Raw genomic sequence first — 15,803 nt, forward strand, 5'->3', positions numbered from 1 at the left:
TAGGCGGGGCGAGGTGGCAGAGAGAAAAAAATGGAAGGAGACAAATGGAACAGCGTGGGGAGCGACACAGTCAGCCATGGAATACGAAGGAAAATAAGATGACAGAAGTAAGAAAAGGCAAAAGCCCAGAGGCAAAACGTAGATGAAATCATTTAAGTTAAGAAGGGCAGGGTAGAAATAAACCAAGCTAAACTCAACTCTGAATATGGGGGGATGGAGCAGAGTAACAATGTGCCGACACATAGAGCTGCTCGATTCTGGAAAGTACAGGTACTAAACATGCCAAAGGAGCTGTATTCAGAACCCACGTACTCTGCGTCAGCATGTACTGAACTCACGTGGCATTTGCAGGAAGTTTCCTTAGCCAATGAAACAGAGGGCAAATCTCCTATTATTTATTTATTTATTTATTTTCTTATTTACTACAGTACATTTTTAGGAGCCTTTGGTTGACTTAAAATATGTATGTTCACTTAAATATATAAGGTATAAAACAAACTCTGAAAAGTATAATTACTAGGAATTATTTTCGCAATCCTGAATTCTCTTTAAACCTCAAAAAACATGATGAAAATTATTTTTAAAAGATATATTGATGGAGGAAGGTCATTGGCTAATAAAGGCACTGCCCTGGCCCATTTTATTGGTTAGAGGATAGGTGGGAGGAGTAAACAGAAGAAAATGCTGGGAGGAAGAGGAAGTGAGCTGAGAGACTTGACAGCTCTGCTCTCAGGAGCAGATGCCTGAGAGAGACGCCATGCCCCGCTCCAGGCATGAAGCTCTGGCCCAGGATGGACTAGGCTAGAATCTTCCCGGTAAGACCGGTTCTCACAGATTATTAGAGATGGGTTGATCGGGATGTGAGAATTAGCCAGTAAGGGCTAGGGCTAAAGGGCCAAGCAGTGATTAAATGAATACAATTTGTGTGTTGTTATTTCGGGGCATAAGCTAGCCGAGCGGGCGGCTGGGGTGCTGGGGAAGCGGCCCCGCCGCCCTTATTACTACAGTTGGCGCCCAGACGTGTGGACAACTAAATCCACTTAAAAAACCTGAGAAGGCTTAAAAATAAGGGAGCGAGAGTTTAACACAGATTTTTGCTGTTTGTTGGTGGCGTGCTGTAGAGAGATTTCCTGATTCGGCAACAGTAGCAGAAAAAAAAAACGCTGTGTCATTTTAAAGCGCGACTTCCTGGGGCTGTGCCGCCATTGCTATCTCTGTCTGGCTCCTGCGGGAGACAGAGCTTTTGAATAGAGCATAAATGGAGTAAAGTGCTACGATTAGTTTGATGGCAACTAGACTCGCTGTGTCCTCGGGTCTGCTCTGCTTGCCAGAGGCAAGCAAGCACCTCATCTAAGAGAGGCTTCCTGACTCAGCTTTAGCTGCAAAGCCTGCAGCTCATTAAGAGGTCCTGCCACGAAACACTTAAAGGGTGTTGACGAAAAGCTGAACGCATGCTTTTCGGTTTTCAGCCGTAGCAGGAAAAAAGCTGCGCCGTTTAAAAATGCTGGCTTTCTGGGCTGTCCTGCCAGGGCAAACTCTGACTGTTTGAGGCAGGAGGGCCGGCTACCAAGAGAGGACGTGAGTGTTGTCTGTTTTAGCTCACTTGCTGGCAGGGACCTTGAAATGCCATACAGTTGTTGCAGTAAACATGGCTACAGCCTGTATATCAGCCATGAGGCTGGAAAGCTAAGGAATGGACTGGATCTAGCTGGCAAAGCCACGCCCTTAATCCTACCCATATTGCTCAGTAATTTAAAGGCTCGTGTGGTCAGAAAAAGAGAGATATACAGTAAAGAGAGATTCAAAGACAAAGAAAAATTTTAAATGGTTTACAGTGTGTTAAAAATATATGCAGACTAAAAGTTGAAGTTCTTAAAGTAAAAAACAAAAAAAGGAAGAGAGTTGTTGTGTGTGGTAGCACACGCCTTTAATCTCCAATGCCTGGGAGGCAGAGACAGGCGGATCTCTGAGAGTTCAAAGACAGCCTGGTCTCCAGAGTTACTTCAGGTCAAAGATACAGAGAACCTGTCTCAAAAAGCAAAGAGTTAAAAGTAAAAATAAACAAAATAGAGGTTAAAACAAAGCTGTACAAAGATGGAAAATACACAGAGAATCTTGATACTGTATGCTATTATGATCTCTTTGAATTATTTGAATGCTGAGGAAGGAGCAACAGCTGCTAAAAGATATTTATTTATAAATGCTGCTGAACTAATCCAACATAAATATTGTGAAAATGCCTTGATTTTGAAATTTGGATCTAAGGACATGATGCTTTGGAGAGGAGTTTCTTATTTTGTTTTCACAGAGGATGAGACGCTGTTCATTTCTTCTATTCCGATTTGGTATGATGGACCACGCCCTCCTGAAGGGTTGGTGTGAATGCCTTCAAAAAATTGCTTCGCTCAACTGCCAACTGAGATGAAACTAGCACACAGGTTATACCATGAAAGACCTAATTAACGACGCCCCCATTCAGCAGGAAGCAGTTTGGAGAGAAATAACTGCACCCATGTTCCCAAATATGGTTTATAAACGTTCTTTTACATTTTAAGGGGGATATGATATAGATATGAATAATTTGCATTAGTATAGATTTTGCTTTATTGATAGAGATTTAAGGTCAATTTTGTTATATATATAAGTGTTTCTGATTTTGATTAAGGTATTGTGATTGTGTAGTTCATTTAAATATGTACTGTATAATTAAGAAATATAGGTTGTTAATGGATAATCATCGATAATAGTAAAGCTTGTAGTCATGTTAGTTAGATTTTCTAGATATATAGAGATATATTTTAGATAGACATTCTTCATGTCTTTCAAAGATTACAGAATAGGACATTTAATGTTTTAATAACTGAGGACTTTTCATGACAATGAGACACTCTGCTCCTGGCAGCACCAATCTACTTCAAGAGGAAGATGGGCATCGAAGAGGCTCGTTATGGAGTTTGATAGCCATTTGGGCAAGAAACTGCTCTTGCCTGGACTATTGCATAAACTGGACACAGAGAACCCGCAGAGAGAGGACTACTGAACTTGCCTAAGGTGAGATGATCTTTCGGGGTTCCTGATTCATGAAAGAGTCTGCATGACATTCTGCAGGACACAACAGATAGTGACTGAACTGACTTTGAATTTTCCTGCTTTATGGAAATGTCTGCTGGATACCATGGGCCTGAAGGCTGAAGATGGATGCCCCAACGGTACAAAGGAACTTTGGGTGACTGTCCAGGCAGCGAGATGTCTCTGTCATTTCTAGAGTTTTAAAAGTTGCTTTTTTCTTGCTTACTTAGGTAATATTATATCTTTCTGGAGTCTTTGATGGAGTTAAGAATAGTTAGTTATAGTTATAGTTTTCCTTAGTTATGATAAAGATTATTGTAACTTTTACTTGATAACTGTTTTGTTATATGTAATTTTGCTATGTTAAAGCCTTTTTTTTTTTTTGTTTAAACCGAAAAAGGGGAAATGATGGAGGAAGGTCATTGGCTAATAAAGGCACTGCCCTGGCCCATTTTATTGGTTAGAGGATAGGTGGGAGGAGTAAACAGAAGAAAATGCTGGGAGGAAGAGGAAGTGAGCTGAGAGACTTGACAGCTCTGCTCTCAGGAGCAGATGCCTGAGAGAGACGCCATGCCCCGCTCCAGGCATGAAGCTCTGGCCCAGGATGGACTAGGCTAGAATCTTCCCGGTAAGACCGGTTCTCACAGATTATTAGAGATGGGTTGATCGGGATGTGAGGATTAGCCAGTAAGGGCTAGGGCTAAAGGGCCAAGCAGTGATTAAATGAATACAATTTGTGTGTTGTTATTTCGGGGCATAAGCTAGCCGAGCGGGCGGCTGGGGTGCTGGGGAAGCGGCCCCGCCGCCCTTATTACTACAATATATTTCATATATGAGTTTAGAATACATGGTTTGCGAATGTTAACATATAAATCCTTTTATAAGCATTGATATTTTAGTATGGATAAGAACTACAGAAAAAGTAAATTGTGCCTGTCCTTAATAATTTAAAGCATTTAACATGAAGCTAATGCATCATCAAAAATTAATTTAAAAAACACTGAAAAGAACTTCTTATATTTTTTCATGAGATTATATAAATAAACATGCTTATAGTTAGGATTTGCTCTTTCCTCTCGATTGTGGCTAAAATACTATACTACAGCATCTGCTTTACAAGGCTAGAAACAACTTCACCACTTACTTGGGTTAGCAGATGACTAGAATAAATAATGCTCTGTAAAGCAATAGAATGCCTAACAGTTAAGACCATTAATGAAGAAAAAATAGAACACATGAATTTATAAAAACCTGTACTGAACTTTCAACTAGATTATTTGTTCCAGTCCCAAAGGCATAGATGTGAGATGGAGTGATATAGATGTGAAAATCCATATTCTTGCAGTCGCCAAGGTCTTTGAAGTGAGCCTCAACAACAGATCCAAGTTCAAGCCAGTGTCATAAACACTGTAGACCTGGATTAAATATAGGAAATCTTTTCCAGCCTTAGAAATCCATCAGCTCACGACTATATGAAACGAAAGACTGACTTCTTGTCAATAGCTTTTTACTTCCCACTTAGACAATAATGTCACATCCTCATAGAACGAGGTAATTCAATAGTTACAGCAAGAACCCTATTTCTCAGTTCTCCATACCCACATTCTACACATTCTATGTTATTTAATTTTGTGCCACTATTGAAAAATTTTTACTCAGAAAAGGTTGACTTTTGCTCCTGAGTTTAGAATTTTAGCCTATGTTTAGCTTCATTGCATTTAGTCTGTGGAGAGGTTGCTATGATAGTATAATGGCTTTTCTCATTCCAAGAGAGGGGAGGTAGTGTCAAGTGACGAACATCAAACACAATCCATGTTTTTTTTTTAAAATATTTATTTATTTATTATGTATACAATATTCTGTCTGTGTGTATGTCTGCAGGCCAGAAGAGGGCACCAGACCTCATTACAGATGGTTGTGAGCCACCATGTGGTTGCTGGGAATTGAACTCAGGACCTTTGGAAGAGCAGGCAATGCTCTTAACCACTGAGCCATCTCTCCAGCCCACAATCCATGTTTTTAATAGTCTATTTCCTCTAACAAGTTCACACCTTTTCCAACTGTCTCACTTGTTATAATGCTGACACAGATATTAATTTATTCACTGATTAATGCATTCAGGAAGTGATGCTGTCACCAGGTGGGAACCAAACCTTCAAGGCATAGATCCTTACAGTTATTTTATTTAAAAAAAAAACCACATCATTCTCTTGTCACAATTCTGTTTAGAGCAGTAATTCAATTACAAGAGAAGTGTTAGAAGCTATATGAATATATCTTTAAAACGTACTTGGTTAATGGACCTGGTTTGAATTAAATTGGAAATAAAAGTATTTCTTGGAGGGCAGGGGACATGTTCAGTTGGTGATTTCATATAGGTCACTTTAACTTACGTATGTATTTCAGGAAGTTTCTACTGTACTAGGTTTCCATTCTGTCTCTCAGATGCCCCTTCATTTTAGTGGTCAGTCCCCATATTCCCTCCCACAAGTCCCTCTTCCCCTCTACCCCCTTCCAACTTGTTACTTCCATTTCAGGACAACTTCCACCCATATCTACTTATTTTATTTCTCTTTCCTAATGAGATCTATCTGTATCCTCTAGTCCCTTACTCAATACCTACCCTCTGTGGTTCTATATATGGATTATATTTGATTATCATTGGCTGAACAGATAATAGACACATATAAACAAATACATACTATGTTTGTCCTTCTGGGTCTCACTCAGGATGACATTTCTAGTTCCACCTTTTTGCCTGAAAATTTCATGATGTTATTTTTTTTTAATGATTGAGTGATAAGTCATTGTGTACATGTAGTATATTTCCTTTATTCATTCAGCTGTGGGACATCTATGTTGTGTCTAGTTTCTGGCTATTGAAATAGAACAGTAATGAACATAGTTGAAAAAGTGTCAATTTTCTTATTTCCTATAGTATTTAGGATTTTTGAAGAACCAGATACTATAATGCAACATCATCATAATTTTTGCAAATATCTGCTAGCATTGCAGCAATTGTGTCAAATGTATTCATGTTTCATCTGGTTGAACACTTTAATTCAATAAATGAGACCAAAAATATTAACTATCACCCCTAGTGGAAGAATCTGTATTTTAACATCTAGCATTACTTAAATTCAGTACCTCATCCTTCTTATATACAAGTATTGAAATTACTGCAAGTAGAAAATTTTTTTTTTGTGAGTCAGGCATGGTGGTTCACACCTTTAATTCCAGCACTTGGGAGGCAGAGTCAGGCAGATCTCTGTGAGTTCGAGGCCAGCCTGGTCTACAGAGTGAGTGCCAAGGCAGGCTCCAAAGCTACACAAAGAAACCTTGCCTCTGAAAACCAAAATAAAAACCCCTTTGTAGACAAAAGCAGCATTAGAAAACAGCTACACTCTAACTGAAATGGTGTCTTGTATATTTTTCAAGTTCCCTAGCCTTATTTATCACTTCAAAAGTAATGCTCATATACTGTCTCATTAAGCTTATTGTATTTCTTAACATCAAGGAAAACCAGTATACACTTAGCCCAAATTTTATTTCTCTTTTCATTATGTGGAAAGTAATTTTGTTTCTTGACAATAAATATTTACTACCTAACAGTAGAACATTATGTGCAAATAGAAGCATTAAATTAAGCACAAGTTCCATAAAGGTGAATATATCTGTAGATAGTAACAAAGGCATAATAAAAATGCAAACATCAAATAATGGTTATATAAATATTGTTGAACAAAATACTTTTAGCAAAATAGCTAAATACCAATCAGCAGTAATCACAGAAGTTTATCAATTTATGACCACAAAGTTCTTAAATTATATAAAAGTTGTTCTTTCTGCCCAGTGGAGTATGCGATTTCCAGGGAGATGATTAAAAACCTCAGATTAAAGGAGCATTATTATGACCTGTGGGTCAAGACCCTAAAACATGAATAAAAGGTGTTCTAAGTCAGCATTATTACGGATTCTTTGGAAAATGTCTGTTAAGAGTCAAGGGCTCTATTGAATATTTTAACTCTGTGTAGCTACATGAAAAGGACAGAAATATAGTTATATATTAATATATTATGGGCATTGCTGGGTTCTTTGGATAGACACCTAAGATAGGAAAGGTCAAAGAGAGACACTAATTGGGCAAGTTTTAGTGACTCCTACAAGGGATGAATTAGATCTGATTCTACCATTTAATTTTCAAATACTGCTAACTGTGAATGTATTTTACTCCAAAGTATTCATGAAAACTGCTTACCCTTTCTTCTAATTGTATATATACATGGAACTTATGAAACAACCCATGTGTATGAAATAAAGATAATAAATACCTGTAAAATATAAGGAATGTGCATGCATGGTCTCCATTACATTGCAAGAGAATAAAACCAATCAAAGTTCATGGTGAAGTAAATGTAGACTCAATGGTTAAATTTTCCATAAGCGTCAAATATAGTCATTTTGCATTTTTGCAATCCATCAATTGATTTACATCCTTCCTGACTTATTTTGTTATTTTTTTATAAACCATCTTAAAGGGAATAATTAACATTTCAATATAATGGTGGCTTTCTGTATTACATTTCATCAGTCTATATATTGTCCATTGCCTACAGTTTTGGGTTGTTGTACCTATAAAAAAAAACAATACTTCTGTACTAAAAAATATGAAATTATAATTACAATTTCCTCACCATCTTTGCTAATGAGCAAGTACTAGGGTGCTGTTAATTTTAGAAAGCTATAATATAATGATATTCTCCATAAAAGAATGAGAAAAATCCCTGGGCAAGGTAGTGCAGGCCTTTAATCTCAGTACTTGGTAGAAAGAGGCAGCTGCATCTCTGTGAGTATGAGGCCAGCTTGATATTTGGAGAATAGGTTTCTTTGCATAGCTTTGGAGATTGTCCAGGTACTGACTCTGTAGACAAGGCTGGCATCAAACATTCAGAGATCTTCCTGCCTCTGCCTCCTAAGTGCTAGGATTAAAGGCATGTTCCACCAACACCTGGCCAAATCTGCTTTTTTTTTTTTAATGCTTCTCATTCTCTGTCTGTGTTCTCCTTTTCCCCTTTTCTACTATAGTTGTAAGAAATAACTGACAATTCATTATCTTAATTTCTCATTTTCTCTTATCGAGACATTCAGTTATTAGTGTTTTATAAAGCATATAATGTATATTTTGCTTATTACAATGAACAACTTCTTGGTAGTAAGTACTAGGAAGCAATGTACTTCAATGTTTACAGTATTCTACTTAAGATTTCTGTATATAGCCGGGTGGTGGTGGCGCACGCCTTTAATCCCAGCACTCGGGAGGCAGAGGCAGGCGGATCTCTGTGAGTTCGAGGCCAGCCTGGTCTACAAGAGCTAGTTCCAGGACAGGAACCAAAAGCTACAGAGAAACCCTGTCTCAAAAATCCAAGAAAAAAAATATTTCTGTATATATAACATGCTACTCAAAATAATATCACACTTCTACCTTATACAAGCTCTTAAAAAAACAAATTAAGTAAATATACTAATTTCCAATAAATCAGAGCACATTAGCCTGTCTAATTTGGTAACTTACATTCAAATACCTAGGGATTTTACTTATTTACCATATCATGTTTTGTAGGACATATTAGTTTTGAAGGACACAAAACATTTTTCCTTTTAATTAAAGATTTTAATTAAAATAAGATTATATTACTTACCCTATTCCCTTTATTCCCTCATATCTCAATTCTATTTGCAAATTAATAGTCTCATTTTCCTTGATTGTTATTGTTTTATATATAATCATTACTAAATTCTTTCTATATACATAAATATATGCACACACACGCACACACACATAAACCTATTTAATCTGATTTTGATGTTTGTGTGCATATGATATTATTTTCCATCTTTTAATTATCAGACATTCATATTCAATAACTTGTCTCTGTGTCTCTAGTCTGTTGATGTTTCCAAGGGGATTCTTTATTTATAGTACTCTGAATTATAATAACTCTGTATTTGTGTCATTTCAATTCAAGTTTTTATTATATCTCTATTTTCTGCTACAGCTAATCTATTTATACATGTGGTTCACATTTTGTAGTAAATGTGTTAAGTCTCTTATAGTACATATTTCATATTTTAAAATACTATCAGTTGGTTGGGAGTCATGTGACTTATACGCGGAAATTCTGGCAGTGGAAGATATATTTCTGACAATTTTCATGTATTGCTGTTATTTTCCAGAAATTGTGTGTTTTACTTGTATAAAAATTTCTAATCACAGAGTTTACAGTTTCTGATATTTATCACATAAATAAACACAAACTTTAAAGATTCAGATTATTGGGATGCATTGCTTACTCAATCTGAGTGATAATTGAAATGCAGATAGTACTTTGTGAGTTTTCTGTAATTTATCTTTTAATCACCAGGGATTTTTATTCTCATTAGAAATCATGTAGTGTATTTGTGTTGTGAACAAGTGGAAATCTGAGAAGATTTGCGTGTGAATGTGAGTGTATGCGTGTGTGTGTATGTGAGTGTGCAAATTTGTGTGTGGATGTGTGATTGGAGTGTGTGTGGATGAGAGTGTGTATATGTGTATTCACCGTTTCTATGTGTATGTAATATATATCTCTTCGTGTGTATAGTGGAAGTCTGTGCTCTGCATATGTACATTTGCTTGTTATTCATGTACATGTTTATAAATTTGTACCCATATGTGAAAGTTAGAGAACAGTGTTAGGTGTCTTCTAATGTGTCTCGTCACCTTAGCTTTAAGACATAGTCATCACGAAATGCAAAGTTGATCAGTTGATGCTTGTGGATAAGAGCTTATCATGAACTCTGGGCATCCTTTATCAAGTAAGCGCCATGAATCTCTCTCCCATTAAGTTGTTGTCGCTGGAATTCACATCACCTACTTATACAGTCTCAGCCCTCAGTCAGGCTCCTCCTCAAGCTATGTTTTCCTAGGCTACACAGCTCATAGTCACAGCTTCAGGAGGAGCGATATTCCCACTGCGCCTTCAGTGGGAATAAACTCTCTCTTACTCTTTTTCTGAGATTTGATTTTATATACAAAGATTCCCACACATATTAGGTTTTCATTTCAGAATAATATGTTTATCTAGTACTTTATTATCTTAATTAGGCTCTATCTACATTATAGTTGATATTAAAACATTCTTTATGCTTAAATCTATTATTTTCTAAAGTTTATGGAATTAAGATTTTTTTTTCAATTCAGTTAAGAGTACCTATTAGAATTATGTTTTTATTTTTTCCCTTTAATTTGTCACTGAAAGTCTAGAACCCTGAATACACTAAGTGTTAATAAAATGCTTTGACATGAAAAACCACATGAATGTCTACCGTAGATTTTCTTAAAATAACCCTCATGAAACATAAATCACAATTTCCTTCAGTAGGTGAATGAATAAACTGATACAGTCTATTAGTTAGAGGTAATAAATGACTATATATGATAATAAATAATTAAGCTGCAATAAAAACTGAAATAAATTCAGTGCTCATTGTCCATTTGAAGAAGTCAATATTGTAAGTCAACGTGTTATATGATTCTGACTAAAATACCTCGAAAAGGCTGTGATTGGCAGAGGCTTTGGGTTTTGGAGAGAAGATATCAAAGGAATTAAGAATTCCATAATATAGTATACAAATCTTTGTGTGACATTGTAAGGAATGGCTAGGTATATTAAGTTAGCAGTAGGTGTGTGTTAATTCTCAAGTGTTGAGAATTTATAATTACACTGTTGTAAACATCCACAGAATGCGCAGTAAAAAGAGTAAATTATTCAGGAAACCTTGCCAAATGGATCCAACCAAATAAAGACATAACATGAGTTCCCTCCATAATTTATATTAATAAATACAGAAACTGAGGTAAGGTCTTAATGAAGAGGTATGAGAACTTTATGCTTTATTTATCTCTTCACTTTTTCTTTAAAGTTAACCTAAAATATAATTTCTGAATTAAAAAAAATTAACAAGAGTAAAATGTTTGGTCAAACTTTTTAATTTTGCAAATTCCTACACCTTGTAAAATATTTTATGTGGATCTATAAGTAACTATTTAAATTATGAAAAAAAGCTAGATTATAAGAAGACCTAATATAGACCTGTATAGGTCCTGTTCTTGGCTTCATTCTCTTGAACTCTTCCTAAGCCTTGTTCAGATCATTCTGAGGGGGGCTTATTCTCCAGGTGTCCTCTATTCCCTCTGGCTTTTACTCTCTCCTTTCTGTGGGGTTCCCTGAGCTGTAGGGTAAGGTTTTGATGGAGAAATCCGATTTCACGTTATGTGTTATCAGTCTGTGTAATGTCGGTCTGTATCTTTTCTTATCTGCTACAGTGGAAAGCCTCTCTGACGAAGGCTGAATAAGGCACCAATCTGTGAACATAGTAGAGTATCATTAGGAAGCAATTTCTTCTTATTTTTTTCTTAGACCCTAGGTCTTTGGGCTGTCTAGTCTCTGGCTCTTGTCCTCCCAAACATTGTCAGGGTGGTTTCCATCTTGTGGAGTGTGCCTAACAGACATTAGTTGAGTACTCTCACAATATCTGTGAGATATTGCCTTAGCATATCGTGAAGGCAAAACACATTATAAATCAATGTGTCTGGACTGTGTTGATGTTTCTCTTTCGGTAGCCTAAAGTAACTTTCTGCACCGAAGTCATTAGAATGTAGGAATGAGGTCTCCCTGTAGGCTCCAGCTCAGTTTCTCCATGTTCAATGTGTTGTATGTGTGTTGTCCTCAAAAATGGGGCCCCACTGTAGCATGAATTCTGACAGTCTTAATAATAAAACTCAGAGTTAGATATTAGGGATTAAAAGCTGAAAGATCAGAGAAGCAGAGAAGCCAGCTTTAATTCTTACCTCTACTGAATCGCCAGACCAAATGGGCCATCCTGTCCCTACAAATTCTCAGGCTGAATGTCTTCTTTATGAAACCTAAGACTGAATTCTGAGCTCCTGTCTCCTCCCACCTTATAATTTTTTCTCCATCCAGCCATATCACTTCTCATCTCTACCTTCCTATTGCTGGGATTAAAGGTGTGAGAGCCACCACAGATTGACTCTGTTTCTCTTTTAGACTGATTCAATCTCCTGTATCCCAGGGTGGCCTTAAACTCACAGAGATCCATCTGCTCCTGTCTCCCGAGTCTTGGGATTAAAGGTGTGTGCTTACACGGCCTGGTCTCTATGACTAACTAGTGTGGCTAGATCTGCAATCTGATCTTCAGGCAGGCTTTATTCATTATAGCACACACAAAATATAACCACGCCCCACAATCAGAGAGGAGTACATTGTCTTAGCAACATCCTGGTCTGTTTATGGATTTTTATCGCACCTCATTCACCAAATATTCAACTAAATGTAACCTAGTCCAGTACTGGAGGACTCGTTTCGTGACAAGAGTTGACTAGTTAGGATTCTGTTACTAATATTAGGAGACTCATTAGGATTCCCTTCATTTAGTTTAGGGAGTTTCCTAAGAATCATTTTAAGTTTAAGGATGGATAAAGAATAATCATTTTCTTGAAAGATACTTTTGCCAGAGAGAGTATTTTCATTATGTTATCTCAAAATAAAAGGAAAAATATTATTGTTATTATGATTTAAAAATAATGTGATGTAAAATACTATGATTTAAAATAATAATAATAATAACTTTATAATAGCGAGAAGCACTCAAAGTAAATCAGTCTGTATGGTTAATAATAATAATATATTTTCAAAAACTGAATGAATCTAGGTCTTTACAAATATAAAAGCAAAATGAAACCAAGAGAGACAAGTAGGAAAAGAAAGCAGAAAGTAATAATTACCAACATCAGAAGCATTACTGTAGTAATAATCATATAGTTCATATGAATGAAAAAGTCCAGATACTGTTATGATTTTATTATTATCCACTGATAATTAGGCATTAATTAAATTCAAGTAATTTATTTAAAATTTGAATTCTATAATAGATAAAATAAAATTGATGTCATTAACCCATAGACATTTAGAAATTTTACTTTATAATAGATAGACAATATTCTAGGTTTGGAACAAAGCATTAAAATTACTTTTCAAAATAGTGAATAAAAGAGAACAATTTATACCTTAGTTTCTACTATAGACAGATACATGGACAGCTACATTTATTTAAATAATGAAAGCCGTTTTCCCATAACAAAAGCACTTGCAGTCCTTTGTCACGTGACCAGTTGGGATAAAACACCTGACAGTTTCTAAAGCTTCGTAGAGAGCATTTTGCATTTGGTAACATTTGTTACTTATAAAAGATAAAATTCTCATCAGATTTGAAGGTAACATTCAGCTTTGCAATAGAGCGTGTCAATACCTACACTCACATTATATGAACAGCATGACCAAGATAGATACTAAGGCCAGAAAATGGCAAGCCATAAACAGATCAGTTTAGTTGAACATAAGACTATTAATTGTGGTCATTAAAAATCAGCAATACAAAGATAGAATCAAAGAATAAACTTGTCAATATTAAAAATGTTAGTGTAAACACTTTTATAAATCTATAAAGACTGATTACAATTAAACAATTTTTCACCATATAATAGTAATAGAATTAAATTTTATGCGCACGTGAACAAAACAAATGAAGCCCTAAATTATAGTAAGGTTATAATTGTACCAAACTATACATGAGAAATATAAATTAGACAAAATTATATTAGATTTCTTAATTAAAATATTAATGTATATTCTAAATTTTAATAAAATATAATTGAATCTCAGTCTTTATGGATTTCTAGCTATTTGTGAACATAAGTCTTTGTACATGCTTATTAATTAGAAATATAAATGAGCTTTTAAAAATTATTTTTAAGAAGTGATTTTTTTTACTTAAATATCCAATGCTTTATATAAATTTTCCTAGTTGTTCAGTCTCCATATTAATCTTTCAGTCCTAATTATATTAAAACTGCCATTATTTAAAACTCTGAACGTACCGATGAGGAAGGAGAGATGACAATTCAGAGATCACATTTGCAGCTGTCAGGTATGAACACTGCATGGAGCATTAATTTGTGTCTTCGGAACACTGTTAAGTCAACATAGTTTTCAAAATAATATCACCGACTTATTAAGAAGCATCAAATTAAACTAAATTTGTTCATGACAATCATTTGTTTCTCTTCAAGTTTGGAAAATAAGTGACTTTAATTATAGCATCAGAAATGAATAACACGTCAAAAGTTTCATGTGGAAATAAATAATCTGAAAAAAAAGAAGATCACTCTGATATGTTTGTCACAGCATGAAATGACTTGGAACAACACTTCTGAGTTTCGCATTTAAGATTCTACAACAAAGACAAGCATAATTTGACAATGCTTCAGCATGGTAATTAGATGACACTAAATATATGTAAGACCATAATTGCATAACATTTTTGAATAAACAAAATAGTGGCAAACTACAGAAGTGCATCTATCTAACACTAGAATTTTTCATATGATTTCATAGAGTTACATGCATAGTTCAGCACTCTACGAAGAGAGACAGCAGAGGTTAAGTGACTTTTAGCATGTTAACTCCACATCCCACAAAAAAATCTTTGATTTTATACTTTACTATAAACATAAACATATATTTATATAAATATAAGTTTGTGTATATATATATATATCATATTGTGTATTCAAAGAGCATTTTACAGGAAAGAAACATATATTCCCCATTTTGTCATTCAAATGAGGGTAGTGGTAGGTTTTTGAGAAATAAATCTTTCATAATAAGTGGGAAATTACTTGTTGTAGGAACAATTTATGTTGATGTGGTGTTTTTAATGAGGTATGTTCCCTCATATGCTTAGGCTGGGGTGATGTTAGGGGAGTTTACTGTGCGGCTGCAGCACTGCAGGAGGAGATGTTTCAGTGCGGGTGTGCTCGAGAGCTCAAGGCCTTGTCTTAGCTCCAGTGCATCCTCTGACTCCTGCTGGCTGACAGATAAAGATGTGCTCATCCAGCCTCTTGTTCCAGCCTCCACTTCTGCATATTGCTATCACATATCTGCCCAGCTAGGATGGGCTCTTGCCTCTCTAGGACAAGAAGGCCAAGTAAACTCTCTCCTCCTTAATTGCCTTTGGTCATATATTTAATCACAGCAATGACTTTTATATCGTTAGCAGAATGGAAACATTCTAAATTATGCTGCTAAAATTCTCCATATGCTATGACATTGCCTTTTGCCTGGTTACTGTAACAAAGAAGAACAATGAGTGTAGGCCAGCACCATGAAGTTTTGGCAGCATTGGACACTGTGTCTCCGATAAGAACACTTGGCAAGGGTGCCTCTTTCCAGGGGCAGTGAGAGAAAATGTCTCTCAGCTCTCCCCCCTTGTCCTATAGCTGTCTGATTGCCCCATGCCTGTTGACACTGTAAACCTGTCTGTCTCTGATGTCCCACTCTTTCCATGATATCAGTCACGGTTGGCTAGGAAATGCAGTAGCTCTTGATTTCGACTTTATTCCCTGTATAAACCGGCTGCCTCTAAATAAAGTAAGATTCTAAGAAAACTGTAGAAAGAATTTTAAAACAGAAATTTGAACAAGCAGCCACTGGCAGGCTAAAGCTAAATCCTAGTTAAGGAATTTGCCCTTCCTACTGAGCCCTAACTATTTTTAAGATTCCCCTTTCCCAATCCATGAATAAAATCTGATAGTTCTCAAAGATTTGATTTGTCGT

The sequence above is a fragment of the Microtus oregoni genome, unplaced genomic scaffold (assembly GCF_018167655.1).
Source record: "Microtus oregoni isolate MIOR12 unplaced genomic scaffold, Mior012 000018F_ref0000195, whole genome shotgun sequence".
In the NCBI taxonomy this organism is placed as follows: domain Eukaryota; kingdom Metazoa; phylum Chordata; class Mammalia; order Rodentia; family Cricetidae; genus Microtus; species Microtus oregoni.